The sequence below is a fragment of the Oncorhynchus mykiss genome, chromosome 29, assembly GCF_057628025.1.
Source record: "Oncorhynchus mykiss isolate SJ-2025 chromosome 29, ASM5762802v1, whole genome shotgun sequence".
NCBI classification, from domain to species: Eukaryota; Metazoa; Chordata; class Actinopteri; order Salmoniformes; family Salmonidae; genus Oncorhynchus; species Oncorhynchus mykiss.
This window is the reverse complement of record NC_143050.1, coordinates 26,473,476-26,480,725: the sequence shown is the minus strand read 5'-3', so window position 1 is coordinate 26,480,725 and position 7,250 is coordinate 26,473,476.

The window sequence follows — 7,250 nt, the reverse complement described above, 5'->3', positions numbered from 1 at the left end:
ACAGGTTTAGTGTCATTCACTAGCACTGAGCCCAAGAAACCAGTGGAGGGGTTCTGTGTCAGTACCTTGACAGAGTCAATAAAGTAGGAATGAAAGACTATTGCTATTTTGACTGCATCCTGTGTTAGATTGTTATTCACCATGATTTCTAGTCTTTTTTGCAGTGTTACTATGGTCTTTCCGTGTTAACTTTTTTAGATTATCCCAGATCAATTTAGAATTTCCTTTTGCTTCACCAATTATGTTAATAAAAAAGTTTGCCTTGGCCTGTCGGATTTCTTTCATCACCTTATTTCTCAACATGGTAAACCACGAGAGCAGGAAATAGGAGAGATGTAATGTGATATGAGTGTAGATGTCAAGGATTCTCTCTGTGGCAGCCAAGGTAAGAGGGAGAGAGACAATGCAATCCATGTCGCTCTGAGGCTGTAGGCTAATGCTAATAATGTAGCGCTTGGATAAGGAAATATAAGGAAAAGACCGGAGGAGTTTGCGGGGAAAGAATGAGGAATTGGTACAAGTGAAGGGTTGAAATGGCTGCGGTGGGCATCCCCCAGGACTCTTGATGAGGATGATAGAGGGTGATAGATTCATAGGAAATGTCATGATAAAGTAATGAATGAGTCATCACAAAGTAAGGCATTTTAACTTTCTCCACACCAGACACAATTACAGGCACTGAAAAGTGACTTTTCCTGAACACTTATTGTACTGTAACATGGTCATTCCACAAATAGAGTGCCTTTTGGGCAGAGTAATTTTGTCAAAAGTGAACTATTGATTTATGATTTATTTCACCTAAGTTTAACATTCTGTAATGACATGAGCCGCTTGTAATGACATGAGCCCTAATGCAGTTCCACCTCTGACACCGCAAAAACAACCGCTATGAGCTACGGGGGATCTGATTGAATAGAGCCCTTAATTTAACCGTTGGATCCCATACATCTACTTTGTTACTAAAGTAAACCATACTAACTTCCAGTAGTAGCGTGTTTAATAAAAAATAAATATGTTGTTTTCTTTGAAAACCCCCATTTTGGGGATGTCATGTTTGTCCGACTTCTATGATGATATTAACTCACTTAACCCCCCCCCAAAATCCCATGTTTTCTTCGCTATTGTAAAGTTATTTTGTTGTTTTGACAATGTCACTTCTGAAGATTATTTATTTCATGTGATTAATTTACGTTTGTCCCTCAGGTTTAAAGTCAACGCTGTTACATGAACTGAACCCTTGTTTTAATATGGTGAAACTATTCCTTTTCAAAAGAAACATTAAACATCTAATAGTCAAATCATAGTGTTAAAGCAGGTGAGCTGGTTCTACTCATTTTGGCAATTTTTGAACAAGTTGGTTTTGTTACTGGAAGCTTACGGTGCATTCAATTGCTCCTACCTGTTGCACGCAAGAAGCTTCCATTCCCCCTGTCACAAGGGGAGTAATGGCTGATTTAAGATGAAATTGTCAACCCTCTTAAGGTCAACCCTGTTACTTTAATGATCACGTTTGATAGTAATTTTTATTAATTTAACCTCTGGAGATGGACATGGGCTCTCATTCGGAAAGTTTTCAGACCCATGACTTTTTCCACATTTTGTTACGTTACAGCCTTATGAAATTGTTTTAATACCCCATAATGACAAAGCAAAACATTTTTTATTTGAGCAAATGTACACTCCTCAAAAAAATAAAGGGAACACTAAAATAACACATCCTAGATCTGAATGAAGGAAATATTCGTAGTAAATAATTTTTTCTTTACATAGTTGAATGTGCTGACAACAAAATCACACAAAAATGATCAATGGAAATCAAATTTATCAACCCATGGAGGTCTGGATTTGGAGTCACACTCAAAATTAAAGTGGAAAACCACACTACAGGCTGATCCAACTTTGATGTAATGTCCTTAGAACAAGTCAAAATGAGGCTCAGTAGTGTGTGTGGCCTCCACGTGCCTGTATGACCTCCCTACAACACCTGGGCATGCTCCTGATGAGGTGGAGGATGGTCTCCTGAGGGATCTCCACCCAGACCTGGACTAAAGCATCCGCCAACTCCTGGACGGTCTGTGGTAAAACGTGGCATTGATGGATGGAGAGAGACATGATGTCCCAGATGTGCTCAATTGGATTCAGGTCTGGGGAACGGGCGGGCCAGTCCATAGCATCAATGCCTTCCTCTGCAGGAACTGCTGACACACTCCAGCCACATGAGGTCTAGCATTGTCTTGCATTAGGAGGAACCCAGGGCCAACCGCACCAGCATATGGTCTCACAAGGGGTCTGAGGATCTCATCTCGGTACCTAATGGCAGTCAGGCTACCTCTGGCGAGCACATGGAGGGTTGTGCGGCCCCCCAAAGAAATGCCACCCCACACCAAGCACAACCCCCACCTGTGGACGTCGGGCCCTCATACCACCCTCATGGAGTCTGTTTCTGACCGTTTGAGCAGACACATGCACATTTGTGGCCTGCTGGGGGTCATTTTGCAGGGCTCTGGCAGTGCTCCTCCTTGCACAAAGGCGGAGGTAGCGGTCCTGCTGCTGGGTTGTTGCCCTCCTACGGCCTCCTCCACATCTCCTGATGTACTGGCCTGTCTCCTGGTAGCGCCTCCATGCTCTGGACACTACGCTGACAGACACAGCAAACCTTCTTGCCACATCTCGCATTGATGTGCCATCCTGGATGAGCTGCATTACCTGAGCCAGTTGTGTGGGTTGTAGACTCCGTCTCACGCTATCACTAGAGTGAAAGCACCGCCAGCATTCAAAAGTGACCAAAACATCAGCCAGGAAGCATAGGAACTGAGAAGTGGTCTGTGGTCCCACCTGCAGAACCACTCCTTTATTGGGGGTGTCTTGCTAAATGCCTATAATTTCCACCTGTTGTCTATTCCATTTGCACAACAGCATGTGACATTTATTGTCAATCAGTGTTGCTTCCTAAATGGACAGTTTGATTTCACAGAAGTGTGATTGACTTGGAGTTACATTGTGTTGTTTAAGTGTTCCCTTTATTTTTTTGAGCAGTGTATAATTTTGGGGGAGTATTCAAACCCCTTACTCAGTACTTTGTTGAAGCACCTTTGGCAGCAATTACAGCCTCAAGTCTTCTTGGGTATGACGCTACAAGCTTGACAAACCTGTATTTGGGGAGTTTCTCCCATTCTTCTCTGCAGATCCTCTCAAGCTCTGTCAGGTTGGATGGGGAGTGTTGCTGCACAGCTATTTTTAGGTCTCTCCAGAGACGTTCAAGTCTGAACTCTGGCTGGGCCACTCAAGGACATTCAGAGACTTGTCCCAAAGCCTCTGAAAAACATCCCCACAGCATGATGCTACCACCAACATGCTTCACCGTAGGGATGGTGCCAGGTTTCCTCCAGATGTGACGTTTGACATTCAGGCCAAAGAGGTTCATCTTGGTTTCATCAGACCAGAGAACATTATTTCTCATGGTCTGAGAGTATTTTAGGTGCCATTTGGCAAAATTCAAGCGGGCTGTCATGTGCTTTTTACTGAGGAGAGGCTTCCGTCTGGCCACTCTACCATAAAGGCCTGATTATTGGAGTGATGCAGAGATGGTTGTCCTTCTAGATGGTTCTCCCATCTCCACAGAGGAATTCTGTCAGAGTGACCATCGGGTTCTTGGTCACCTCCCTGACCAAGGCCCTTCTCCCCCGATTGCTCAGTTTGGCCGGGCGACTAGCTCTACGAAGAATCTTGAAGGTTCCAATCTTCTTCCGAATTAAGAATGATGAAGGCCACTGTGTTCTTGGGGACCTTCAACGTTGCAGACATTTTTTGGTGCCCTTCTCCAGATCTGTGCCTCGACACAATCCTATCTCGGAGCTCTACGAACAATTCCTTCAACCTCATGGCTTGGTGTTTGCTCTGACATGCACTGTCAACTGTGGGACCTTATAGTGACAGGTGTGTGCCTTTCCAAATCATGTCCAATCAATTGATTTAGCACAGGTGGACTCCAATCAAGTTCTAGAAACATCTCAAGGATGATCAGTGGAAACAGGATGCACCTGACCTCAATTTCGAGTCTCATAGCAAACGGAGGGGGGGTGTTCAATTAGATTTCAGGTGGGGCCTTAGCCGTCCTGGGCCACCCCCTGGACACGCCACTGAAAGCCTGGTGTCTGCTCCACTCCATTGGAGGAGTTCATCAGAAACTTCCTTCACCATGGAGTTGAGTTTAGTCAGCTAGGTGCTTTCAGTAATCGCAACAGTATAAACTGCACATGTTTCTATATTGCTGTGCCATTGGAGTGGTGTTTTTCTGATATTTTAGTGCAGGGTTCAGCATTATAATTGTGCCCCCCCCCCCTCAAAAGTTTATAGTAAAAATATTCCCAACTATTCCCACATATACAAAAAGAGACTTCATCGTTTCACAATGTAATCAAGGTATGAAATTATAGTTTAAAAAAAAAATACTACCTCTTTTTGGGAGTAGTTGTGGTCAAATTGTAGTATAAAAAATATTATAATTATGTTCCGGCCCCCTGACCATCCGCTCTGACATAAATCGCCGGCTGAATCTAGTTGCTTTCACCTGTTTTGGTATATTGGCGTCACCAAATCAAGTCTAATCCAGGATGTAGCAGTGCAATGTATGTGATCTGTTACTTGTGTCAAGACTCTTCCAAGAATTTAATCCATACCAATGGTCACATATCATGTCATGGGCAACTCATACATTTGTAGTAAATTGAAATGCTGAAACAGGAAAAGGCCTTCCCCAAACAGTCGCCACAAAGTTGGAAGCACAGAATTGTCTAGAATGTCATTGTATGCTGTAGCGTTAAGATTTCCCTTCACTGGCACTAAGGGGCCTAACTACTCCACCAACAGTTGGCACCACGCATTGGGGCGTGACACACACGCGAGCACACCAATCTCTCACTCCCTTACGCCCTGCTGAACTGTCTCCCCTAAGATGCTAAGCGTGCTTAACTGGGATATGTCATAAGCATGAAAAAATATTAGATATAATTTATGGTTGTAATTTTGGACACATGAAATTGTTATTTTCGTTACTATGTAATACATACAGTAGTATAGTATAGTTTATGGCACGGAATTGCCATTTACCTGCTCTCCAGAAATAACCAAATGTTTTCTGGAAATGATCCATGCGTGTTGGTTTTCATTTCATAGCTAATTACCATTTTTACAACTGACATAACATTATCCAAATGTACTGTGCATGCACTGTATGTCATGGAATGATATTCTCTCTTCTTTCCCTAGTGTTGTCAGTGTGATGTATATTTTTTCCTCTTCTGGATCACACTAAAAAATAGAGGAGAGAGCATTTAGGTCTGCACTTTACCACAGTGGCAGATTAAACCCAGTGCATTAATGGATTATAGTGGACAGTGTTTTTTTCTGTTTGACTTCAGTCAGTTGACACACACACTTTTGCTGTTGGAAAACAGGGTCCTCCCCTCACTCCAAACACATGCATACCGCTGCTCATGCTGCCTCTCTCCAAGCTGTCACTCCCCTCCCAGATTGTTCTGCTCATGCAAGTATTAAACTGTAATCTGTCCATAACGAGTGGCCAGAGAGAAAAACCCAAATGCCTTGGCATGCATTGGAAGTTGAATGGTAATCCTAACTGCATCAGTTAACCGTCTTTTATCATTCTGGCATCTCATGGATGTTGCAGTACAGAAGAGAAACTATAGTACAGATCACTCCTTTGTTGCTGAGAATTTTCCTGCACGACAAGAAGTTCAAGCTTGTAGTGTATTCAAGGCTTAAAAAAAATTCTAAAGTTTGTAATTTCCACTTTAAAATGTAAGACTTGATTTGCTCTAACAAAAAATTCATCAACCCCTACACATTTTCTTTTCATTAATTAGAATCCACATAATAATTCAAATTTCCTGTTGCTGCAGGATTATTTTCCTACTGTAGCAAACTGGCTCAAATTAAGATCCTACATCTGTATCTGCACCAGTTCTCATTGTATAATTCACACGGGTGTGTTTTGATCATCGCATCAAGGGCAAGGGCACCAATGGTCAATGCTGACATGAATAATCTGGAATTCTGGTAAAGCAGGCACACAGAAATTGCAAATGATCTCCTAATATGCTTTTTCAAGATACAAAAATTATTTTGCAATTTAAAACCAGCATTGCACAATTGTTTTAAATGGCATGATGCTCATTACTCTGACACAATGCTCTGGATACATGAAAGCATCTCCTGTTTTTTTGTAGCAGCAATATCCAGAATATCCATTGTAGTGGCAATATCCAGAACAGCCCCCCACCCCCACCCCATTGCTCTTATTTCCAACCCTGACCCAGCGTTGACCTAAGCTGCCATTCATGTAAGAGGGTTATTCCAGGCCAGGGTTGCTCATTTTAGTTCACCGGAAGACTTAGAATAAATGGTGGGCACAATGACACGCAGTATCACTGGTCATGGGTTTAGATGGGATGCTATCATCCCTGTATAATCTCCAGGCCGTAGAAACAATTGGCTGATTTGAATGTGAGTGATGCTGCACTAGAAGCGTGCAGGCTATAGTAATGTTGAGAGCAATTGTCACACCTTAATGCACGCTGCAGCTGTTTTCTCCGGTTGGTACATAGTGTACCGGTGAGAGGAGAGTTGAGTGCAGGAATTAAGATCACTCAGAGTTTTGGATCTCCTAACCCAGAGATAAGATGAAGTAGTATGCACACATCACTACTCTAACTGTTGGTGGACTCAGTATAATTGCAGTGCAATGTAAGTGCCAATCTTGTGGGACTTGACTGAGAGATAGACTAGGTGTTGCAGGCCAAGACCCAGACCAACACAGAACAAGACTGTATTTATGAGGTCAGTAGAGGTCACTAGACAGCCAGACCTTAGAAGAATGGGTGTATCTACTGTATGGGGGTTGGAAAAGTAGAACTTCAAATCAAATTTTATTTATCACATACACATGGTTAACAGATGTTAATGCGAGTGTAGTGAAATGCTTGTGCTTCTAGTTCCAACAATGCAGTAATAACCACGAGTAATCTAACCTAACAATTCCACAACTACTACCTTATACACACAAGTGTAAAGGGATAAAGAATATGTACATAAAGATATATGAATGACTGATGTTACAGAACGGCATAGGCAGGATACAGTAGATGGTATAGAGTACAGTATATACATATGAGATGAGTAATGTAGGGTATATAAACATAAAGTGGCATAGTTTAAAGTGGCTAGTGATA